The sequence below is a fragment of the Haemaphysalis longicornis genome, unplaced genomic scaffold (assembly GCF_048455015.1).
Source record: "Haemaphysalis longicornis isolate Haplotype H1 unplaced genomic scaffold, Haemaphysalis longicornis Haplotype H1 scaffold_14, whole genome shotgun sequence".
Taxonomy (NCBI): Eukaryota; Metazoa; Arthropoda; class Arachnida; order Ixodida; family Ixodidae; genus Haemaphysalis; species Haemaphysalis longicornis.
The window spans coordinates 6,850,222-6,876,149 of record NW_027526245.1 but is presented as its reverse complement, the minus strand read 5'-3'; the positions used below and the strand labels follow the sequence as shown (position 1 = coordinate 6,876,149).

The following is a 25,928-nucleotide window of genomic DNA, read 5'->3' as shown; positions in this document are numbered from 1 at the left end:
ATGTGGAGAATCATTGGGAACAAAAATGCGTTATGGTTATATAATGATGTAGGCATGGTTAGTCATACATTCGGTTAAAATTCAAGTTCATGACGCTAGGGCATGTGGCGTATCAAATTAAAGTCTCGATGAGGGTAATCACTTGCTTCTTGATTATTATCATGACATAGTCAAGGTGGGTCATAAATAAAGTTAAAATATACATGACGCCACTGGTTGTGCGGGGCATCAAATTGAAGGTTCCGCTGAGAGAAAGCACGTGGGACAAAAATGTGGTATCTCTAATTATAAGATAGTCATGGTTAGTCATTGATTTATTTACAATAAACTGATTCTGCTAGGATATTATGTGTATCAAATTGATGGTCTTGATGAGCGGCATCACGTTGGAGAAATACAAAAATGCTTCCTGGTTATGACATTAGATAGTCATGGCGAGATTATATTGGGTTAAAATTCGAAGTGATCTCACTAGGGCGTGTAGGGTATCAAATTTATGGTCTTGACTATGGAAATCACGTGGTAGAAATAAACACAAACCTCTTGGTTCTAAATATGAGATAGTCATTAGGAGTCATAAATTGCGTTAAATTAGAGGTGAGACCGCCAAAGCATGTGGCGTGTCATATTGAAGGTTCAGTTGGGGAATCACGTCGGACATTTAAATAGTGCGTCCTGGTTATGGTCATGAGAGTCATGGTCACTTTGACTGGTAGGAATTCCATATGATGCTGCTAGGGTGTGTGGGATATCAAATAAAGGTCTCGTCGAGGGGGATAACGTGGGACAAATATAAAAATGCTTCCTGGTTATTGTGATGGGGATATAGAAAACAGTATCTTTCTTTATAATATGGGTCGGGTTTAATCGAAATTCCTTGCCAACACGTAAGGCAGTTGCGCTATATAAATACGAAAATTTGTCCTGATATGTCCATCAATGCAATATAGAGTAATAAAAATATTGTCATCTAATTGCTCACACATCGAAGCAGGATGGCAAGGGGTAAAAACAAAAGCCATGCCAAGCCCGCAAACACAAATCACCAGACTCATAAACTATCTGTTAATAACTGCCTGTCAAACGTTACTTCCTCCATTTCCCCGTGTCCCAACAAACAAGCAAATCCTTCTACACATTAGGTGTCGTGGAAATTGTGGACGACCATAGGTACCAGGGGGCATCAGAGCTTATCATAAAGGCGAATTTGACATTTGTTTATGAATAAGCCCTGCAGCCGCGTTTTTTATAGTAGTTTTCTTTCCACAGTGTTCCAACGTGCACTCGAATCCAGAATTGGCCAATTACATGTGAGACATTAACTCCTTGCTAGGGTGTAGGAGATAGACAGGCAACAGAGCCACCAGCACATAAACAGACATTGTGACAGATGGAAAGAACTTCAGAAAAATAGGCAAGCGCAGCTTGCGTGTGCGGTCGAACTTATTTTTATTAGAATAATAAATCAGCGCAAGACATCGAAACTAGCACATGATAACAATGTAAAGGCAAAGAAAAAACTCGGGCTCTGCAGTTCTCCAATGAGTACATGTCAAACACAATGAAAAAACAGATGACTGAGGCAACACACGCACACACACACACACACACACACACACACACACACAGACACCCACACACACACGCACGCAAGCGCACGCGCACAAGCACAACCACACGCACTACTCGCACTCGCACTCACACACGCAAACGCGTGCCTGCCGGAAGGTAAAAACTGGCTACGGTGGTGATAATTGCTTACAACGATAGCATGGGGCTTATCCGAGTTACGAGAGCTCCCCTATCTACCAAATGCTAATAAAAACTAATACAAATGCCTGAGCAGACAACGATGGGTATTTTTGTTTGCCCCACGCAATTTCCCTCTTCTTGACCCTTAATTTGATACCCCACATTTTTTAGCGCTATATTTCTCTGAATTTTACCCGAATCTGAGACTATCCATGACCCCTGTGTTACATGGTTCGCCATATTTGATATTTTTTCTAATTATTTCTCTTTTATTTTTTTAACATTCTCTAAATCAATTCTCTACATTTACGCTTTTATAATGATTACAGATGTAACTTCCGTGATATCTTCATTTTTGTATAAATACAGGGCGTTAAACCATCCTGGCGGGGCGAAGAGAAGAGGGTACTCGACAATGAATGCTACGCAATAAAAAAGCAAAGGCATATTCATGAACGCCTCGCACTGCAGAGATTCGCGGGGACAGTTCGCTTTGACACAAGACGTTTGTTTTCAGAATGCAGAGAAAGAATCCACGTAACCGTAAGCCTAAACAAGCTTCGACCTAAATAAACGGAGCAGTGCGCGCAGATCCCCTCGCCCAATCTTGCTTGTTTCGACCCAGGGACCCAGCACACCATCGAGTCTGGACCTCCTCTGTCAAAAACACGAACACGGAGCCTACATCAAGAGTTCGGTATCCAATATATACGTAAAAGTTCTTGCAACCAGCGCTAGTCATCATGGGCAGCAGGTATAGCTGTAATAAATCTGTAACAAAAATTGTTTCCGACCTCACAGGAGCTACGGTGTCATGTGGTGCCGAATGCTAGAGTTTGAGCTCACGAATTTGCACCCATAATATTTTTACCAGACGTGAATTTGAAAACACTGAATGTAATAAAATCCGAGTACATCTGAGCCCGAGTAAATGCCTAGCACGAGAAAGTTGTGAGGGCATTAGAGTTATAACTTCATTTTGAGTTCTCAGCCCATTTTGTGTTCTGAGGCCATTTTGAGTTTTGAGTACATTTTCAGTTTTGAGTACATTTTGAGTTTGAGTACATTTTGAGTTTTAGTACATTTTGAGTTTGAGTAGATTTTGAGTTTTAAGTACATTTTGAGTTTGAGTACATTTGGAGTTGTGAGTTTCAGATTCCATTGGCGGCCTGTCCGGATGCAGGAATTCATTGCACCCTGAAAGGGCAGCATGTCTTGTAATTAGGCTCAATAAGAGGTACAAGCTCAAGGTGGTGCAGAGCTACGCGCCCACATCCAGCCACGACGACCAAGTAGTGGAACGCTTCTATGAAGATGTGGAATCCGCAATGGCTAAAGTAAAAACACAGTATACTGTATTTATGCGGGACTTCAATGCTAAAGTAGGCAAGAATCAGGCTGGAGACAAGGCAGTTGGGAACCATGGTCTGGGCTGTAGAAATAGCAGGGGGACCTACTAGTTGAGTTTGCAGAACGGAATAACCTTCGCGTAATGAATACCTTCTTCTGTAAACGGGAGAGTCGGAAGTGGACCTGGAGGAGCCCGAATGGGGATCACAAAAATCAAATAGACTTCATATTATGCGATAACCCTGCCGCCGTGCAGCATGTGGAAGTGCTCGGAAGGGTGAGGTGTAGTGACATCCGTATGGTAAGATCTCGAATTAGGCTAGATTTGAGGAGGGACCGCAACTAGTTAGCATGAAAGAAGCCGACAAATAAGCTAACAGTAAGACGTAAAGTAGAAGAATTCAGGATCGCACTGCAGAACCGATATTCCGCTCTTAACGAGTAAGCCGAGCTTACGACACAGGAAGCCAGCGAAAACCTTACACGCATTATCACGGAGTGTGCATTAGAAGTCGGGGGCACTATGGCTAGACAGGACACTGGCAAACTTTCACAGAAGAAGAAAAATCTAATCAGGAAACGGCAAACCATGACAATCTCTACCGCAGCTGACAGAATAGAACTAGCGGAGCTGTCCAAGTTAATAAGCTTAAGACAGCTGACATACGGAAGTATATTATGGAGAGCATCGAATACGCTGTAAAAAACGGAGGTAGCCTGAAACCAGTGAAGCAACGTCTTGGCGTGGGGAATAATCAGATGTATGCACTTAAGGATAAGCAAGGCAATGTCACCACAAATAGGGATAAAATAGTCACAGTGGCCGAGGAGTTCTATGGGGATCTGTACAGTAGCCGGGACATCCAGGATAATGCCGAACGAGACAGCAGCTCAGACGAGATAGACATCCCACCAGTAACGACCGAAGAAGTAAGGAAGACTTTGACAGAAATTAAAGGGGGCAAAGCACCTGGTGAGGATCAGATAACAGCAGACCTCTTAAATGATGGCGGAGGAATTGTACTTGAAAAACTGGCAAACCTGCATACGCAATGCCTAATGATTGCAACGGTACCGGAATCTTAGAAGAACGTGAACATCATACTAATCCATAAGAAAGGTGACATGAAGGACCTGAAAAATTACAGTCCGATCAGCTTACTGTCTGTCGTCTACAAGTTACTTACCAAGGTAATCGCTAACCGAATCTCTGCAACCTTAAATTTCAGTCAACCTAAAGAACAAGCAGGGTTCCGTAAAGGGTATTCAACAATGGACCATATTCACACGATCAATCAGGTGATAGAGAAGTGCGCTGAGTATACTGAACCCCTATATATCGCCTTCATAGAATATGAGAAAGCATTTGACTCGGTCGAAACCCTAGCAGTCATTCATGCATTACAGAACCAGGGGGTAGATGAGCATTATGTAAGAATACTAGAGGATATCTACAATGGGTCTACAGCTACCATCATCCTCTATAGAGAGAGCAGTAAAATACCTATAAGGAAGGGTGTCAGACAAGAAGACACAATCTCTCCAATGTTATTCACAACATGTTTACAAGAAGTATTCAGAACGTTGGCTTGAGAACAGGTGGGAGTAAGGGTTAATGGAGAATACCTCAGTAACCTCAGATTTGCTGATGACGTTGCCTTGCTAAGCAACTCGGGGGACAAATTGAAAAGCATGCTTTCGGCACTGGGCGAACAGAGTAGAACCGTGGGCCTGACAATTAGTATGAAGAAAACTAAAGTAATGATCAATAACCTCGGGACAACACAGCGATTTGAGATAGGTGGCGAGGCAGTGGAAGTGGTAAGCGAATATATCTACTTAGGCCAAGCTGTAACCCCAGATCCCAACCATGAGGCCGAAATAATCAGAAGGATCAGAATGGGGTGGCGTGCATATGGCAGACATTCTCAGATAATGAATAGCAGCCTATCATTGGTGCTGAAGAAGAAAGTGTATGACAGCTGCATCTTACTAGCACTCACCTACGGGGCGGAAACTTGGAGGCTCACTAAGAGGCTTCAACTTAAATTCAGAACGACTCAGCGGGCAATGGAGCGGAAAATGATAGGTTTAACATTAAGAGACAAGAAGACAGCGGAGTGGGTCAGGGAGAAAACTGGTGTTAAAGACATATTAGTAGAAATTAAGAAGAAGAAATTGACGTGGGCAGGGCATGTAATGCGAAGGCAAGACAACCGCTGGTCATGAAGGGTAACAGAGTGGATCCCTAGAGAAGGCAAACGTTGGAGGGGGCGGCAGAAAGTCTAGATGGGCAGATGAAATCAAGAAGTTTGCGGGGATAAATTGGTCACAGTTGGCAAAGGACCGAGGTAATTGGAAAATAATGGGAGAGGCCTTTGCCCTGCAGTGGGTATAGATAGGCTGGTGATGATGATGATGATGATGGAGTTGTGAATACATTTTTAGTTTTGAGTCCAATATTAGTTTTGAGTCCATTTTGAGTTTGAGTACATTTTGAGTTTGAGTATATTATGAGTTTTGAGTTCATTTTGAGTTTAGGTCCATTTTGAGTTTGAGTAAATTTTGAGTTTTGAGTACATATTGAGTTTTGAGTCCACTTTGAGTTTGAGTACATTTTGAGTTTTCAGTACATTTTGAGTTTGAGTACATTTTGAGGTCTTAGTACATTGTGAATATTGAGTACATTTTGAGTTTGAGTACATTTCGAGTTCTGAGTACATATGGAGTTTTGCGTCCGAGTGAGTTTTGAGTTTTGCGCTCAATGTGAGTTTTAGTTTGAGTGAGCGCAGATGTGCCGCGCAGCATTGAGTCTGAGTTTGAGTGAGTGGTAATTCGAAAAAGAATTGTGAGTGAGTTTGAGTGAACCGCGCCAACTTTGCGGAGGTATGGTAGTAACTCGAGTAGCTTCAAAGGGCCTTCGTAACGTCATTGTTAAGTTTAACTACAGGTCGACCCGAGATAGTGTCTTGCAGGCTGCCACAAAGAACAGACTAAAGGCGGCGATGCTTGGATTTGCAAGAAATGAACCAGTGTACATCAACAAACATCTGTGCAACGAAAATAAGGTTTTGTTTGTCAAAGCGATAAAGGCAAAGCGTGAGAAAAACTGAAAATTCGCCTGAGGTTCTGGAGGCAAGAGCCTAAATAGAAAATCGAAAAAAGTGAAGGTTCTTCACATAACTTGCTAAAATGAACTCGTCAAAGTCGTGTAGTCATTCACCCAGTTATAACACTTTAATAAGGCACCAAAACTTACCTCTACTATGAACAGTGTTCAGGTTTAACAACTGCCTGGCCAAACAAGTTCGTCACTAATCCACTGCCATGTTCGTAGTATCTGAAAGAACTTAGGTTTACTTGTAAAACAGTTGTCTCAGCATACGCAACCGTTTCATATTATTGCAATCAGGGAACGTGGCTGCAAAAAGGTGAGGAGATTGTAATCGCTGATTATAGGTTCACCTCACAGCCAATAGAGTGGCCAAATCGCGGTGGCGGCGTCGCCCTTTTTGTTCTTAAAAGTTGATCTTTCACGACCCTGCCATCAATTTCGTGAAGCTCTTCTTTGGTGAAGCATTGTTCGTAAAGTTAGAATTCCCTCTCATTGTTGGCATCAACTATCGGCCTCCCACCTATCGGCCTCCCTTGTTTACCCGGTTTGCTTGCTAAACTGAAAATGATTTTTATGACGATATCAAGAGCGCACAATGATCCCATTGTGGTAGTTGAGCACTTTAACTTTAATACTAGTCACGACGCTCATAAGGATTACTCATTCCTGTGGCAGTCATTCAACTTGAGAAATAATATAACAGCCCCCACCCATGGGACAAGTGTATCTTCATCAATTATAAATCACGCACTAACAAATATTGATATCCACGTTCACGCTGGCGTGTTGAATGAACCCATTATGGATCACCTTCCAATCTTTATTGTACCTAATATCTTATTCCAAACTGAGAAGGAACATGGATGCATTATTCTCAAGACAGATTACACGATGCTGAGACAGAGCGTCTTGCAAGTCAGTTTCGACGATATATACGAAGATATATATATACGAACCTAAAAAGAATTTTTAAAAACGCATTTTAAAGTGCCGTCGCGTACTGCCTACACATTCATATCAATTACCAATCTGCCCTTAGATGAACGAAAATATTTTGAAACGCTTAAGAACAAAGATTTCTGGTACAATAAATGGAAACGCGAAAAGGCCAACAGTTAATAATTAGGCCAGTACAAGCTACTGAGCAATAAATGCGTTATAATCAGAGAACGTAAAAACAATGCTACTCGCGCTGCATCCAGGAGGCATCTGGCGATACACACAAAATATGGGGTATTATAAAAGAGGTTACTGGGGGGCGTCAATCACCGCAAGTTACTCCTGACAGCGTTAACAAAAGCATTGTTGAAGCGTTCAACACCTCCTTTTCTGTTATAGGTAAAGCTTTGGCAGACCAAATTCTCTGCTCTGTAGACAGCTACATTCCGTCAAAAGAGTTGGCCGTACGTTTGTGATGTATGATATTGAACTTTCCGGAGATGTTCACAATATCAAAAACCTTTCAACTAACAAATCTGCTGAACTAGACCAAATTACAGCACGATTGTTAAAAGAAAGCGTAGATAATTTAGGTGGAACCTTATGCAGCCTGTTTAATGACTGTATACAAAACTAAACTTACCCATCCTTAATAAAATTACAAAAGTAATCCCAGTTTACGAAAGCGGTGAGAATTCTGATCAGTCTTGATACAGACCCATATCTGTTCTAAGCGTTGTATTAAGCTCTAGCGAGATTATTATGTATGCCGTTGATACAGCAATATCATGTACGACCAAAAACGTTTTTGAAGAACAAACACAAGTAATCTCCGAATTGAAAAGAAATTACCAGTGGTTTTTTGCTAACAGGTTAACGGTTATTGCAGACAAAACGAAGTACATTTTATTCCCGCTGGAAATAATTTACCTACGAAGATACCCAGATTAAAATTTACTACTTCATACTGGAACGCACGGACACGTTTAAATACCTCGGAATTATTCTAGATAATCATTTTCACCATGCAGTTCAAATAAATGACGTCGGTGTAAACTAGCTTCCCGCTGTCTGGCGCTTTTACAAGCTAGAGGCTACTTCGACAAAAGCACTCTGTGGGCGCTTTACTTCAATTGTCATTTACCTTCCTGCATAGAACCGTTGGTCTGGACCTATGGTTCTTATCTGGCTCCCCTTGGGAGGTTACAAAAGTGTGCCATAAGAATATTAAGTCACAGTAACAACAACGAGCCAAGCCTGACGTTATTTAGAACGTTAAAAATACTACCCTTCGATCACTTGCGTCAATACAAGAAGACTGTTTGTACAAATAACGTTTATGGGGAGGGATTAATGCAGTTCACCGAGAAAAACATATGGAATAGTTTGCCCACTGAATTGAAGAGATGACACAAAGCTGCGTTAAAATTTAAAAAATCACTTCTTGAGCAGGCTGTAACTGCTTCTTTTTTTCTGTCGTGCTAAACCCTTATATTTGTACAAATATAAACTGCTGAAACTTGTAAATCCAACCTTTTTCGTTTCCTCTACACAAAACGCATGATAGTTATCGTGTTATTTTGTATTTTTCAAGTTTCTGGGTGTGTGCACAAAATGATTTGTCATAACTTTTTGATTGTATGCGCACATGTAGTTTTGTGTTTTGTGACCCGATTGTTTAGGGAGAGAAAGGCTACTCTACTGTGTAAAAATGTATGCTCATAATTACGCGGAAGTGATATTTAGTGTCTCTACAAACCGTCCTTCCAAGCAGGTAACAAATATTTACACCCAATTAAACAAGGTAAAAGAAAATGCCGCCAGAGGATACAATATATGAGCATTTTATTGTATTGTTGATTGGTAAAAAAGTGTGAATTTTTTTATGGGAGATTGCAACTCTTGCTATGTTACATACCGTCATTTCTTGCAGTCATCCCCTAGGCGCTTGTTATCATGTATCAATCTTTTCGGTACTTAAATAATTTGCAATTCTATATAATTAGAGGAAGTGCAATTGACATGATTTTATTTGCTTCTTTGTGACATGTGGCATTTTTTTAAACTGCAAAAATTGCACAATAAGATTACCGCCATTTCTAGAAACTTTTATTGAACGCTAAACTGCGAAAAACACGTAACCATGTTTTTGGGGTGGAAATCATTCTCCAGGTTATCTTGGAAGGCACTTTCCTCTATTTCCGTGCTCCCCAGATCTAGTACACGGGCAAGACACTGGACATTGAGGTGGCTTTCTGGTTATGTCACACTGGAAATAAATCAGAGAATGTTAAAAAGCTGAGCGGGAAAGAAAGCAAAATTTAATATCTCTAAATGAACGTTTTATAATTGAAAGTAAACTCTGAGCCTAGTGCAGTATAAACATACAATGCCCTTGCGCATAAACAGTGACTTCGAAAAACAAGGAAACTGTATAGGCAGCCAAATAAAGTACATATGTGGCACTTTGTCAGTATTTGAGCACACGTATTTTGAAATCTTTTCATTGCATGATTGTTGTGTTTACAATATCAAAAAACTTTTAACTAACAAATCTGCTGAACTAGACCAAATTACAGCACGATTGTTAAAAGAAAACGTAGATATTATAAGTGCGACCTTATGCAATCTTTTTATTTATTGTATACAAAACTGACATTACCCATCCTGAATAAAATTGCAAAAGTAATCCCTGTTTACGAAAACGGTGACAATTCTGATCAGTCTTGATACAGACCGATATCTGTTCTAAGCGTTGTAAATAACGCTTTAAAAACACCTTTGCATATAAACAGTAACTTTGAAAAAAAAACGTAAACTGTATAGGCAGCCAAATAAAGTACATTTGTGGCCCTTTGTCAGTATTTGAGCGCACGTATTTTGAAATTTTTTCATTGCATGATTGTTGTGTTTGACATGTTTTCGCCGTGAGTAATGTACCACTAAGTCCTTCCTTCCTCTCTACCTGTATATCATTTTCATCTAGATTTACACGGAAGAAAGGTTGACAAATGAGAAGTAAGTACTTGCGAACCCGAATTATGTGTTGTTGAACCAGCAGTAAAAGCGTTTTGACAAGCATGTAATGCATTTCGGTTTGGTAAGTTATGCCTGAAAAGCACTTGAAAATTCGAAAATAAAATATAGGTTGTTTTGTTTCGTTGTTACAGAATTATGCGGTTTACTATCAAGGTCATATCGATATGTAGCACTCCTTCATGCAAAGGAATTCTGTTACTTTCTGGTTGCAGTGCTTGGATGCTGCAAGATTATGTGTATTCATAGTAAGCGATTCTTATTGCCATAGAAATAAATTCTGCGTAGTTTTATACAGTTATCCTGAAAAATTTTTCATGGCCTCACATTTTGCATCATTGTAACGTTCGCGAGGGAAAGAAATTGTTTATTCGAAAATTTATCTAACGGTAAGGTTGAGATTGTGAGCGTCTGCGTTTGGTTTCATCAGATAATCTCATCAACAGAGGTATTAAACTAAAAAATGACAAACCCTGAAAACCTGAGAGGCTTTCGAACAAGTAGTATGGGGATTTTTTTTTTATTTAGTTGTGCAGAAATAGTTGGTAATGAAGGCGTATGGAACAAGATTAATTTACACAAAGCTCATTGATTCTTTGCTGCTAACTTCTGTTATACTTGAAACTTTTAGTGCAAATTGATTGTGCGAAGAGGGATGAACAGCGAGGCTTCAGGCTGGGGCGCCGAAGCTAGACGCTGCGGCCCTTCAGCTTAAACACAATGAAGATCACCAGAGAAGATGAAATGCCTTTTTGTTAAATAAGACATACCCAGCGCTCAACGGGTAGAGTTGACGATCTGGAGCAGTACACAAGGATAAATATCTTTGAAAAAAAGGACATCAGCTCTGAGGAGGGTCCTGTCAAAAAGATGGGCCACGTTCTCAAGGAGCCCCTTTTCTTGCCATGACATTGACACGTGCCACCGAACACCAACGGGGAAGCCAGGCGAGACCAATTTCATGGTTCGCTTCGTCAGGAGAGATAAGCGCCACGCGTTTCTTCTTAAGCCTAGGGGGCATATATACCCACTAAGCAGGTCAGCTCATTTCACACCAACGCAATGATGGCAACGAGCGTCTTACTCAGGCCAATAAACACCTTCTTAGTACCGTTATTTCTCACGAAAAAGAAGTGCATGGAAATTTGACTTTGCCTGGACGAGCGCAGGAATGGTTTTTGGCGAAAATACGAACACACGCACACTGTGAGGATACAGAACTTGTCTGATATGACCAAGATGAATAAACAAGGAAACGGTGTTTGCAGCATGCTGGTAACCCCGAAATTGTAACTATACATTTTTCACCTACCTGTGTTTTAAACAAAACAGATCACTTCAAATCTGAATGTAGCAGTGCCAGTAAAAAGTTTTGTCAACTTTCAATATAATTTTTGTGCACGAAATTAGGCGATCCGAGCTTGATATATAATTGGGTCACTGTCGGTTTAGTTTGATGTGATGCGTTTTTCAAAAACACGGTGTTGGCCTAATTACGATGTGTGTTCCTTTTATAACTGTTGACAAAGGTGAGATCACGGCCCCATGGAAGAAAGGTGGGCTTGCTATATGTTACAATTGTCAAAGTCTATGATTAGCGATATTACAATCACACATCCTCATGTTGAAAGTTAGGATATAACTTTCAAGAATATAATCGATGTTGCTATTTACATAGGCCCTTATGGCAACAAATCACAACATCTCTTTTTCTTGGAATGACTTTTATTTTTCTTTGACTAACTATCAAATCCTTCATTTTAATGGGTGACCTCACCATCTGTCGCCGCTCATGCAAGAGAACTGCAGAGCTTCATTTCCTCGCATGCAATAAGTATATCACTCTAACTACTAGAATACCTTGAACACGGCCGCATTATTACACGTTTCTATCGCAAATATTTAGCGTCGCCACACTGAGTCTTCTGGTAAATCTTCTCATACCAGTGTCCGTTCGCTGACATTTCAGTTCATGCTTCTCAAATAAATGACGTACCAAACAATCTTACCCATATTATTAGAGATTTTAATAGTGTTATTTTGTGCGACTTTCATAAAGAAATGGAGGATACGAATTGGGAGTCTATATAAAAGATATCCGAAGTCGATGCAGAATATTCTGCTTTGATAAATATGTTCCTAACCCAATATAGCACAGCCTTCCAACCAATAAAAAAAAAGTTATTCCTAAGAAGTTTCATGAGCCTTTTTCTCACTTTTCTCAAGTAAAAAAAGGAATTACATCTATCACTTTTTTCTCAACAGTAGAAATATACCTCTACTTGCTCAATACTGAAAATATTGAAATAAACTCAGCAAATATCTTAAAAATGCGAAATGTGATTACTATAAAAGAACTTCTATAAAAAAAATAATAGTGGTAAAGTTTAGCGAGAGGTCGGGAACTTGATCAATCAAACGAAATATAGCAATTTGATGAAATAATCACAGCCAATGGTAACTTAACTGCTCGTGAGGTATCAAACGTCCTGAATGAAAACTTAATTTTTTTGCTTTTCCAGATTTTCTCACTCAAACTCCGGTACATAATTCTTTTGGCCTTGTGGTTTCCTGACTGAATTCTATAACCCTCGTGCCAACATCTTCCCATGAAGGAGCTACATTGATCCTTTCGTTAAAAAATGACGCATCTGCGGAATATGACGTTATAAAAGTGAATACGTTAAAGCTCGTCTCCGCAGTTATACGCGATGTCTTGTCACAGATCGCACATCTGATGCTGTCGACTGGTGTTTTTATAGAGAATCTAAACTTGGCACACGTAGTTCAGGTACGTAATCAAGGTGACATAAGTGTGTTGTCGTATTACCAACCAATTTCTGTTATACCTGTGTTGTGAAAAGTTTTTGAAGATGTTATCATTACTGGGTAGCCGATTTTCTACACAAATGCAATGCGAGTGTTCATTCACAATATGGGTTCACAAAAAATACGTTCACAGAGCAAGCTGTCATGAGTGAAGGACAATCACCGCAACTACGCCGAAGGAGATCAAGGAAGACGAGGAGGAAGAAGGAAGATCAAGGCAGGAGTGGGAGGAAACCAGGCTCCCGAGAAGCGAAGCTTGGGGTGACCTCGGCCCAAGGCACCGACGTCACCTCACAAGCCTTGGCCTGGGCTGGCCGATGACGCATCGGCTGCAGTCTACGCACACTCCGCCAACCCACGCCTTGGTGGCTCCATGGGCGACGGGCGCGTGCATTCGGGAAGCGGCATGACACCGTCGTCCTGCAACACGACGGCCCGCACAACGGCGACGCTACCAAAACGAGTCCAACTCCGCTAGTCCACTAACATCGTGATGACAGAGCGCGGAGGCCAGCTCTTCACGGCCGTCCAGCGATTTACGCATGTTGTACGCATGACTTAGGTAAGCCTTACATTTATTAGAACATCTTTCTAGCCCATAGTGAGGCTGTAAAGCAGACCCGTCTTTAGACATTGCATATTGTGAGGTTATGGCAGGTTCAGGGATGTAGTGGGAGCGGTTCACAAGTGACGAGGTATAAATGACAACGGAAGTATTTATAAAAAAATAAAAGGTAGAAATAGAAGCAGGAAAAAATGAATAAAGATGTCGCGAAGTAACACCCTCTCGCACAAGAAGAGTCCGAGTCCAAGCTCACGGGAAATTGCACAACGGCACTCACAGTTTTGGCGGCGGCGGGAGCAGCGGCGAGTGGAAGCTCCCGTTGAAGGCGACTACCACTGGCAATTGGTGTCGTTGACGCGGCGTGGCCCCCGCATCCGAGAACAGCCACAGCGCCATGCCAACTTGGCAAAGGAGCTGGTCGGCGTTAACACGGACAGTGCTTTGGATAGCGCTCCCGCCGTCCGGGCGACTGCCGCTGGAGCACAGGGTCTTCACAGGTTCGGCGTACCCGCAGTCTGGTCGACTGCCGGTGGTCCGCAAAACTACCTCGGGGTACACAAGCCGCTGGTTTCCTTTGATGCTTTCTCGATCCTTCTCGAGCCCCGAGCCTCGTCCCTCCTCTTTCTCACCTATCTTGTCTGGAGCCCCCTTCCGATCTTCGCTTCTTTCTCTTCACTCCGCCACCCGCGCGCTTGCTGCGTCTTTCTGTCGCGATTTCTTCTTGTGTTTCCCGCTCTCGGGGCACATCATGACATAACCGCCCGCACAAGAAAGTTTCCGGGTGAAAACACATGCACTTTCACAACTTCTCGCGAAAAAAATGACAGAGGATATAAAAGGCAAGAGGCAAAAGTGGCGCAAAAGTAACTGGTAGAGCCTAGACGCGGCTCATAAAATCGGTGCCTGCATTCTCGCATCCCTTGATGTAGTGGACCGTGAAAGAATACTCCGGCAAATATGGGCTCCATCTAAGCACGTGGTTTTTCAAGTGCTTGGCAGTTGAAAGGTACTGCAGGGGCTGGTGGTCTGTTTGCAGTATGAATTCCTTTCCATGTAGGTAAATGTTGTATTTTCGGACGGCCCACACAAGCACTAAGCATTTGCGCTTAAACGTTGAGTAACGACTTTCCCTCGGAGAAAGACGTCGGCTGGCGTAAGAAACTGGGTGCAGCTGGCCATTGTAATCCTAAACAAATAATGCTTCTAGGCACTTGTCTGAGGCGTCTGTCCGACGAACAAACTGCTTGCATGTTTCTGCTGCACGAAGAATTGGGGTGGACGACAAGTTTTGCTTCAGAGTGCAGAACGCCCTCTCGTTGTCGTCGTTCCAGTCAATCACATTTTTAGCTCCTTTGCGAGTCAACTCTGTCAGTGGTTTCGCTACGTTAGCGTGGTCCGGGATGACGTCTCGCTTCTAGGCTTGAAGGCCTATAAATGATTTGACCTACTTTTTGGATAGAGGTCTTTTTGAGCTTAATATTTTGTTCGAAGTATTATCCATTGGCCATGTTTACGTTGCGAACAGGACGTCATCGAAGTTGTGATAGACGTTTTCCACGCCTTCGAAGACTCTCCGAATCAGTCGAGCGTAGACCGCTGGGGCGCTCTTGATGCCGAAAGGCATGTACTTGAACTGGTACAGCCCGGACTTGGTTGAGAACGCAGTCCTTTCCCGACTCTCAGGTGCCATGGGGACCTACCAGTAACCTTAAGTGAAGTCGAATTTGGAGAAAAATTTCTTTGGCCCTACGCGAGCTAGGAAGACGTCAATTGGAAATATCGGTTCGGTGTCGGAGACCAATAGTTTATTCATCTCCCTGTAATCCACTCAAGAACGATTGGTGTTGTACGGTTTCTTTACAGGAAAGAGTGGTGCGTTGTATGGAGACTGTGATCTATTGATTACTTCCAAGCAAAGCATGTCTTGCACCTCTGCTTGGATGACCTCCTCTAAGGCAAATGGTAGGGGGTACTGCCGAACATGAACGGGAGTGGTGCTTGTCAATTCCAATCGGCATTCTACCAGATCGGTCTTGCCTGGTAAATCGCTGAAGATCTCTCGATAGTCTTCACATATTTGTTGCGCCTTCTGAGTTTGTGAAGACGATAGGCTGGTTGAAATGCACACGTCCTTGAACGCTTGCTGCGGTTGAAGGTTCAGAAAAGGTATTTCGTCACCCTCAATGGCATATTCTACCGTGTTGTCGGCCGCTATGCTCCAAGACGTCAGCTGTCGTTCTTCGCTTTCCCATGGCCTTCTTTTATGCCCCCAGGACGTGTGACAAAATATTTGGGACCCAACCAGGATTATATATGTCAAGTACTTATGTCAAGCGTCTTACCGGCCAAAAGAAGGAAATGGGTAAGCAAGGTAAGCTTTCTTAAACAACATTTATCACACAGCAAACGTACGTCGGTGCAAAACCAATGCAATAAAACTACACGGCCTAACAAACTATCAAAAATTGCCAATGCAATATATACAATGTCCTTAGACGAGTCTGATTTACAGCCCCACAATGTCCTAGGAACATGTTCTACTAAAATTAGGGCATACCTAAGTCATGGGTACAACAGGCAAAAATCGCCGTACGGCCTGGAAGGGCTAGCGTCCGGGTTCTGCCATCACGATGTTGGTGGACTGGCGTAGTGGGAATCGTTTCAGTAGCGTCACCGCCCATCTCGGAGCCATCGTGTAGCAGGATGACGGTGCGATGCGGCTTCCGGAATGCACGCACCCGTCGTGGCCGGAGCTGCCAAGGCGTTGGTTGGCGGAGTGTCGGGAGACTGCAGCCGATGCGTCGTCAGCCCGCGTCCGCCCAGGCTTGTGTGGCGACATCGGTGCCTTGGGTCGAGATCACCCCAGGCTTCGCTCTTCCGGGGCCTGGTGTCTTCCTCCGTCCGTAACCTAGATCACCCTTCTTCCTTCTCGTCTTCCTTGATCTCCTTCGGCGTAGTTGCAGGGATGACCCTTGACTCATGACACAAGCACTGTTGGTTTTTAAACGCAGTGCAATAGACAATGATGAAAAAATATACCATTAATCTGTTTTTATATTTTCGCGAGGCAATTGATTGCGGACATCATGACAACCTTGTTAAGAAGCTTTGTAACTAAGGGGTTCAAAATATTGCGTTGGGTCTATAGCAGAGTTATCTGCGTCACTCTACCCAATATGTTTGAACAAAGAACAAATCTTTAGATGCACATGTAGTTAGTCATGGTGTACCGCTGTTAATACTAGGGCGGTTAATATGCATTACATATATCAATGACGTAGCCGGTTTGTATAATTGTCCTGATCGGGTAAAGTACGCTGCTGACACTAATCTTTCCTTTTCTTCCTGTTCAATATGGGCACTTCATAGTAAAGTCAATTTTTATTTATCTGCCTAAGTAATTGGCTGCACGGAACTAAGCTTGTTTTAACTGTAAATAAAACGAAAGATATTACACATAATTATTATGGTAGTATAAAAATCTGTCAGGTTTCTTGCAAAATTTGTCAGTGTAGGGCTCAAGGAAAACCTTTCATGGTCTGGTCATATTTCAAAACTTGCTTCTGAAATAAGTAAAATTGTTGGGCTGTTTTTTAGTGTTGTGAATGTACTGCCAGTTTGGTTAAAAAAGTCTAATTGTAATGCCCTGTTTTTTCTAGACTCTCTTTTTTATCTTTTCCGGCTTACGACAATGTCTTCACATTGCGAAAATTACGTGTCATGCAAAAACGAGCCTTCGTACTATTGTGACATCTGATTGTTAAATCCGAAACTTACGTTCGCAATCCTTGTTCGTTAAACACTGCATATTAAAACCCCACCAAGTGTATTACCTGTGGGTGCTTCGATTTGTTCACGGGAATTACTTCTATTCTTTTCCTGATAGCAACAAAAGTGACAATCGTTCTGTTGTAAACCTAAGAGTTCCGCTAACGCGGACGAAGTATGGCGAACAAAAGCTGGTTTTCAAGTACCCAACGCCCTAAACAAATTCCCTTTTGCTGATGAGTTCTATTTATGTGGAGACATGTTCAAGAGAAAGATATAGCAACCTCTGACTAAAGGTAATACTCCACTGTTGAATTCTTTTTTACTATCTTCGAGAGGTATACGTATGGGTATGTATGTGTGTTTAGATGCTTAAGTGTATATAAATAATTCTTTTTTTTTAATCAAATACTTGAGTCGAACTATTTCACTTATTTCAATCATATGTACGAAATCATACTCGTACATGAGTCAATTTCTATTTGCCTATTATTGTGAACATATTTTGTATTTTTTAAGTGTTACTGTTTCTATATTTGTTTTGTATTTCGATTCCTGCACCTTCTACGTACTAAATGGTTTTTCATTGATGTCTGCACTCCATAATCTCTGAGGGTACCGAGGCTTCGTCACCCTTTACCGCCTTTTTCCTCGGTCACCTGTTTTCTAAGAAAGGAAAATAAACTTCACTTCATTTCACTTCATACATCCGCCCTTATTATAAACCAGGGGATTGAAAATTTTCAGGTAACCAATCTTCCTCCGTAAACGCCATGTGTCCTCCGTAGACGGCCGTGTATGAACGGACGGGTATTCTGTACCTTTTAAGACATCACTGTGAACAAATTATGAATAAAAATTAAAAGCATCGTATTTGTGTATCCGTATTTGAGCCTATTTATTGTGTAATTTCTTTACGAAGTAGTTTTGATGACAGAAGAGTTAAAGCCGCTTTTTTCAAACCTACTTCATCCTTAGATGGCCATGCTGAACTATGCATTAGGCAATGTGGATAACCAAGTTTGACGCTGAAACTTCGTACACCGTACTCCTTGAAGGGGCCTTATCCTCTCAGCACAGCTGCGTTGACGGGAAAACACTTCTCCAGAGCAATATCAGCCAATCTATATCTAAATATTGCCGCGAACGGTTCATTTTTTTGTTCACTTGGTTTTTGTTCCCGCCATTACGCCGCACCCGGCGTTCTGTTCTCATTCTTCTTTAAGGAGCAGGAGCTATCTCATCTTATAAGAAGAGTGTTCAGCTCTGTCGTCATTATACTGGAATAGTCTTTGTTAACCTACAGTGTTCTCAACGTAATTCAATGGTTGAAGAAACAATCACGGGGAACAATAAATGTTCGCCGGGCAGACGCCGCGCCTTCGATTTGCGGGTACTCGAGTGTGCGAGTCATTTTGTTGACTTCTCCTTCCCGCATTTTACATTCTTTGAGTTCTTAGCGGAACAGAAGTTCTGTCCAGTATGTTATTCGTTGAAGAAACCGGCATAGTCCTTGGCTACTTCAAATCTGGCAGAGATACTGGGTACGCAAATACAGCTCCACCAGATGAGACAGTCCGCATACACATTAGGAGGCAAGTTCCTCAGGTGAAGTGAAACCTGTACGTCAGCTGTCACCTATAAACGGCACTACGTACCCTGCTGCGTTCGTCACGCTGCGAGTGCTCCCGCTATTGGTCGGAGCCGACATTTTGACGGAAAATGGTGCGCTGAGTGACTTGCAGGCCAATTTCGTTAGCTTCTGTGCAGATCACGCCAATGACTACAAAACGAAGCCACTAATAATGTGCTGCTGTGAGTATCGCCTATGATAATGTCACCTTACCACCATGCGCGGTATTTGCTTTGCGATTTGAACAAATCTTCTGGCTGTCTCGGGTAATAAACGTTTTACAGCAAAAATTGGGTTTTACGGCCGCCTACAAATTAAGCAAAAATACTCAGACACCGAATGGCCAGCGGTGCTCCCGTCGACCTACTACAACACGAATCAGATAAATATGGCAAGTTTTTAGGAATCGTCACTGAGGCCGACCTAGCCACCCAGTTGCCCATCGATTCCAATTCACGCGCGATGATCGACTGCATCGTACGACACAACCGGGCAGTGCCATGGGCCTTCAAGCGAAACTTCGCTGCATTAAGCCTCAAAACCTCCGTCCTCCAAAACAAAAGTTTGACCCCCCGAACAAGAGAGGCTGTCGTCTTGCAATCTCCACAGCTATTCTTCACAAAAGTTCAGAAGCGTGCCGCGACGGACTGTCTTATCGACATCTCGGCACAGCGGGGGCAACCAGAAAAGTCCACGCCAAGTAATTATGGCCCTACTTACACCCGATGTGTCCAACTACACACAGAGCTACCTGTACTGCTGGGGACGAAAAATGCCGCTCATAGACATAGCGGACATCGGAGTCGTTCGGCGTCCTATCGAGAGCCTTCTATTAGACGGGAATAAACGATCTTGCCCGTTGCCTACGTAAAGAGCAGAAAAATTGTGGACTCTTGTACTCACAGACTATATCACACGCTACGCTGAGACCGCCGCTTTTTTGTGGGGGCCTGCACAAGAAGTCGCAAGAAAACAAGCGGTGCTGCGAAATTGGGCCCCTGAAGTACATATTATAGACTGCTGAACGGCGTTTACTGCAGCACTTATGCAAGGATACTTACCCTAAGCCAACATGCTTCGCCGAATTACAACTGCGTACGTCCTCACAAAAACGAAATAACCTAGCGCCTGAACAAGACCATCGAGGATATGCGGTCTTGGTACGTTGATACTAAAGGTAAGACGTTTCACGAAGTCCTGCTGATATCATGTTTGTGTGTGACACAGCTACCCAGGACGCTACACAAGTGACACCGTTCGTGCTTGCTCAAAGAAACGGTCAACTACAATGCTCGACGCCATGCTTCCGCACGTAGAAGACGACGACTTCAACTCCAACGTTTACGCGTACCCAACGCGTGCTGAGCAGGCCTGCCAGTTTGATCCTGTTCGCACAACGGACAACCACCTAGTGGATGCTGTACGCTACAACGTCTGACTCGGAGACGAGGAGCATAATACAGGTGATCATTTGTATGTTTTCGCACCAATGCGAGTACGCGGACTGAGTGCGAAGCTTATCTATGGGGTTGTCGAAAAAGGTTACTCACGCACGTAACGCAGACGCGTACGAGGCGATGCTGTTTATGCGGTTTGCCTCAATGCCCTACGCCTGATGACGAACTTTTTATTGTTTCGACTACCGTACTGCATTAACATATGGTAAATGCAGCCTTAGATGAAGTATTCTAGGCAACCGTTTTTTCCGTATTTTGTTTACTTGTGTGTTTTGTTGTCTGCGTCTGGCCGCTCACTGCTGTCTGATCTGTTTTCGAATCAAGGTGTGTTCCCTGATCTTTGCTTCCTGTGCCGCAGAAGCTGTATTTTAGACAGGGAGAGTGTTAAGGCCTGCCTTCCAAACACTAGAATAATCGTAGTTTATGTCGACTGTTCTCAATGTAATTAAACTGCTCTAGAAGCAGTCACGAGGAAACATTTAGGCCCGCACGATCGACGCACCAGCCTTCGTTGTGCCAAAATTTTGTGCCGACATTTGGTGTTCCTAGTGGTGTACCGAAATTTGGTGTGCCGACATGGTGTTCCTAGATTTTTTAAGACGCGAACCAGTTCGTTCCCCCATGCGTTTGCTCTTTGAAGAAACCCACGTCGTTCTTTCCTGCGTGGCTAGGACTTTTTTTATATCTTGTAATTTTTCGCCAACAGTGAAGGTGTGGCACTTAGTTTTGACATACCGCAGTTTCAGTTGCCGCCATGAAATGGCGTTCCGCTCGCTTGCGATTCTTGCTTAAACCGCTCGGTTCTCAGAGATAATCTGCTGGATCCTACTCCTAGATAGCTATCTTCGAAAATAATGTGTTAAACTTTCAGTTTTGAACTTGGACACATTCACCTCCGGTAATGACTACCTGCGATTACGGTGGCAAAGACAAATGAGTGCCTGCCCTAAATTTAAACACCTGTGTTGAAGGTTAAAAGTACCAGAAACAGGGGGGCTGGCTCAGTATCAATAATGTTTTCTTCATAAAACAAAAGTAATGCTTCACTTCTTGTCTTTGGCTTGTGCTTGTGTTAGATATGCCAACAATGAAGATTTCAACAATGCCATAATAAAGTGTTGATTGCCCTGCAAGCTTGTATATAATAAATTCAATACGGACAATCATGGGGTATATAAAGGTAGTAATAGTGAGTAAATTGTCTAAGGTTTACTCTTTGCATATTGAAAGCTGCTCTGTCGTAGTTCAAAAAAATCGCTCCAATCCACCCTGTGAATGTGGTGGGAAGGCAAAGCTGTACACGGTACTCACACCGATTATCCATGCGACGTCACTTAAATTCTCTAACGTCTCTGTACAAGTAGTGAAACCAGAGAGAAGTGAAATGCACTTAACCGCATCCTTTGTTACTTTTAAGAGATAATCTTGGTAAGGGTAAATTGAAGTAGGTTGAATTGATGGTCGTGTAGGCGGCCGATGAGACGGTGTGGCAGGGCCTCCATATATTTACAGTTGCGTTGTGGCGACACCATTCGCACGAGAATCAGGCAGCGCCCGTGGAGAGTGGCCGAGCAGCGCAGAGGCCATGATGTTCTCAGCTGCGTCATCTCCAATAATTATGATGATAGGGCACGCCCATTGGCGGTGATGATGCCGCCACAGGGCTACCCCCCTCTTAGGGGCAGTGCGTGATGAAACAGTGGGGTAATCAAATGCCCGCGATAAATGAATGAACCGACAAACAATATGCACTTGGTGGAAAACAGCCCGACGAGGTGGAGAACTATGTACATATGTGCGTCCGTGGTCACAAAATATTCGGTGGGCAGTCCAAGGTCAAACCATGGGTTTAGAACGAGGGACAGTCCTGGTCGGCGTTGCGGGAGCGTCCGAGGGAGCTAGTAGCTTCGGGAGGCCTACACTGGGAGATTCGTTATTGTCGCAGGCGGAAGCTAGCTGGCTGCGGTGTAGGACCAAATTGAATATGATGGCAAGCGAGGTAGGGCGCCCGCGAAACACGGCACAATCCTCCGGGCGCGTATGTTGCATAGCCGGCGGCGGTGCGGCCGGCCCAATATCAGTGATGGCAAAGCTAGCGGGGTCGTTGAGAGCACATCATAGCGCAGCCTGTGGCAAGCGTGGCGAGAGCGCTGGGTGCGGCGTGCTGTCAACAGTCGAGGCGTTTTTCTTGGGTTAGCGATCCTTGTACTTAGCAAAGCGCGTAATACATGTTGATGGGCGCGTGCTGTGAGGTTGACCAGTCGCCTTAGCCGTGTGATGGAGCGAGCAATGGTTAGCCCGCTATGCTCGCGACAGCGCGGCGGCGGTTTTGGGTGTTCGCTGATAACGGCGAGCACAGGTTAGCGTAACGCGTGGCGCTTGTTTTCCGGTCTGAAAGCTCATCCGCGCTACCGCAGGATGGAGAATGGTGGGTATTCTAATGAGCGTCTCCCCGGCAGCGTTCTCCACTTCCTGTGGTCTGCTACACATGTCCACTAACTGAGAAGTGGCGAGGAGAAACGACGAGCTATCGTCGGACGACTTCAGTAAAGTTGTCGCTACAGCAACATCGCTGGTAGGGGCAATGAGCGGAAAAACAGCGCCTTTGACCGGCACCTCAAGACGTGTGTCGGAGAATGGTGTGCTTGTTGCAAAGGACTCTCCCCTGTCCAAAGAAAACGTTTGCCTGAAAGGAGGCAAATGCGGTGTCCTCAAACCAAGCCTGGTGGTTCAGTAAGGTATTTTGCCTGCCTATTTTTGTGCCCACCCCTCATCTAATGCCCCAAAAGGGCCCTTGAGGTGCCAATAAATAAATAAATAAAATAAAAGGTGTGGTGCAGGTGCAGCGCAGGTGCGGAGGTGGGTAGACTGCTGTAGGGGTGGAGGCATAGTCTCCTCTACACGCTACAGCATTGCTGTTGCACGTGAGGCATGACGGGTTCATGGTTTTCATGGCATCGTTGCTGCACTGCAACGTTGTCACTGCAAACGGGCTGGTACTAGGGAGGAGAACCATGACATGCGTGGGGCTAGGCTCAATGGCTGGAGCGGGTGGTCTGTGGAACCGACCAGAGCGCGCGATGATAAAGGCCATGAGCTCGTAGTAAGGCCGTGCTCCAGGTTCTGGCAAGCTGGATGCCAGGCTAGAAAGCAGCAGCTCGCGGATCAGGAAGTAATAGTGCTGCTGCAACGTGACACCATAGAGGTCGAAGAAGCACTCCATGTGGCAAAATCACACCTTGGGGTTCTTTGGGAAGAACAGCAGGCGAGGTGGCAAAGCCGCCGTACTAAGTGAGACTGTCAGCATGCGGAAACTCAAGTTATCGAGTGCAGTGAGCGAGGAGGGGGTGAAGGTGGACGACCGACATTCACTGAAGCCGCGTGGTGATGCAACGTATCGCCGTGCTCGGGCCATAGGCTCGTCGCCAGAAGACGGGCAAGATCGTGAGCAGTTTAACGCACTTCCCGTTCCAAGGCTTGACGCTGCCTGCGAGGAGGCAGCGGGGTGGAGCGATGCCAAGTCATTAAGGCAAGCGGGGCTCATGCCGACACGCAATCTGACAAGGATCTCAAGGTCGTGGTAGGGTTGCCCACTGTACTTGATGATGTCGATACGCAGTTCTTTTGGGCGAAACGCTGTGATAATGCGGTACCGCTGAGCCTCTGAGTCGATGCGACGTCACTCACAGTGCGCTGCCATGTCAAGGATCAAGGCTCCGGGATGACGGTGCTCGAAAGCCGGGTTGGGGGGGGGGAGGATTGTACCCCAAGCGGACACACGAACAGAAAATGGTGATAAAGAACACCAGCCACTAAAAATTTGCCTCAAAATACGAGAAGGACTACCAAAAATCCCGGCGGTCACGACAAAACGCCAATGTAATTAGCCCCGCAAAACGCCCACCGCGGAACACCAGAACAAGGAAGAAGACCACAATGCCCTTCACAGGAACCATGGCCGGCCCCACATTGGGCGCCAAATGCTGTACCGGGGTTCTTGCACCCGGCCGCAGTTTCCCAGAAGACACTGAGACCCCTCAATCAGACCTTTACTGGGAGTCCCGCTCCACCGAGGTCCACTGCTCAGCCGATCCGGATGCGCACACCTCGCCTAGCCCAGTCCGCCATGTTCTATCGTAGCTCGTGTCGTGCCACATCTTCCTCTTCCCCCGGCACATGTCTATCCTTTGGGATTGTCCCCCGCAACTGTTGCCCGGTTACCACAGACTTTAAAGCGGGTGTTTATATTTACAAGTTCTCTGAGGACGGTCAACTAGTGCCGCCCTTCGACCACTGCTGGAGATGTAGAGCGTCTTTTTTCCCAACGGCCGCCACATAAGACGTGGTCGGAGATCGGGGATACCAATTGGCAAATCCGAACTGCTGGAGAGAGAGCATTCGTAATGCATGCAGTAGAACAGAAAGATACGGGATCAGGGACTCTGGAAGGACACATATCAAGGTTGCAATCATCGATGCCAGTGCTATTCGGCTGTTTCTGAACTATTTATAGTTCCGAATGACGTTTGTTTGTCATGTTTCTTTGATACAGTGATAAATAAGCGAAAACCCCGACCTCCGACCATGTCTTCCGTGCGGCCGCTGGGAAAAAAGACGTTGTACGTCTCCCGCGGTGGTCGAGGGGCGGCGTTAAATTACCATCCTCAGAGCACTTGTAAATATAAACCCCCGCTATAAAGTCGAAAGAGGACCACTGCGGGATAGCACAATTGGTCAGTGCACCCCACGCGTTATGCGGAGAAGTGGGTTCGACTCCCGCTCCCGAAAAAAACGGCGGATTTTTTCTCGACCTTTATTTTCGCTTATTTATAACTGTATCAAAGAAACATGAAAAACACACATCGTTTGGCACTATTAAATATATCCAAACCAGCCGAATAGCACTGGCAATGACGACTTTAACCTTGATATATATGTATATATATATATATATATATATATATATATATATATATATATATATATATATATATTTATATATACATACATACAGAAATAAGGTTTGGCATTCTAGACATGTGGTAGACACTTGAGTCACGGCGCCGGGATTAAAAAAGAAGGTCCCCTTCACCCCGAGAAGTCAGAGTGGCGCTGGCTACCACCCCCAAGCACAGGAAAAAATTACATTGACATAAATACCCCAGAAAGCGGGAGGGAAAATCGCCCCGCCGGTAGCGTAGTGGTTATCACACCAGACCGGTATTCTGGAGCTCGTGGATTTGGATCCCACCTGGCGGGCATTTTTTCTCCACTTTCTTTCTTTCTTTCCAAATTCTTTATCTGTTTCAATTACCTACCACAACCTCCCCTTTGCTTTCCGAGGTTTTCTTGACTGCCAAACCTTATTTGTGTGTTATTTCTACGAGCCCCTTATTTCCTATTCTGATTCGCCATATATATATACATATATCTGTGTGAGTGTGTGTGTGCGTGCCTGTGTAGCCAATCAGGATTAAGACAGAA

At 44.1% G+C, this 25,928-nt stretch overlaps 1 long non-coding RNA gene across 1 annotated transcript in view; it reads right to left on the bottom strand.

Annotated features, from left to right (window-relative positions):
- Window positions 1-9,248: 9,248 nt before the first annotated feature.
- LOC144164960 (uncharacterized) overlaps window positions 9,249-25,928 on the bottom strand; it is a 30,603-nt gene continuing 13,923 nt past the window's right edge. Inside the window, exon 3 of the long non-coding RNA XR_013321273.1 lies at window positions 9,249-9,425. This is a non-coding gene — a long non-coding RNA (uncharacterized LOC144164960). The remainder of the gene's footprint in view (window positions 9,426-25,928) is intronic.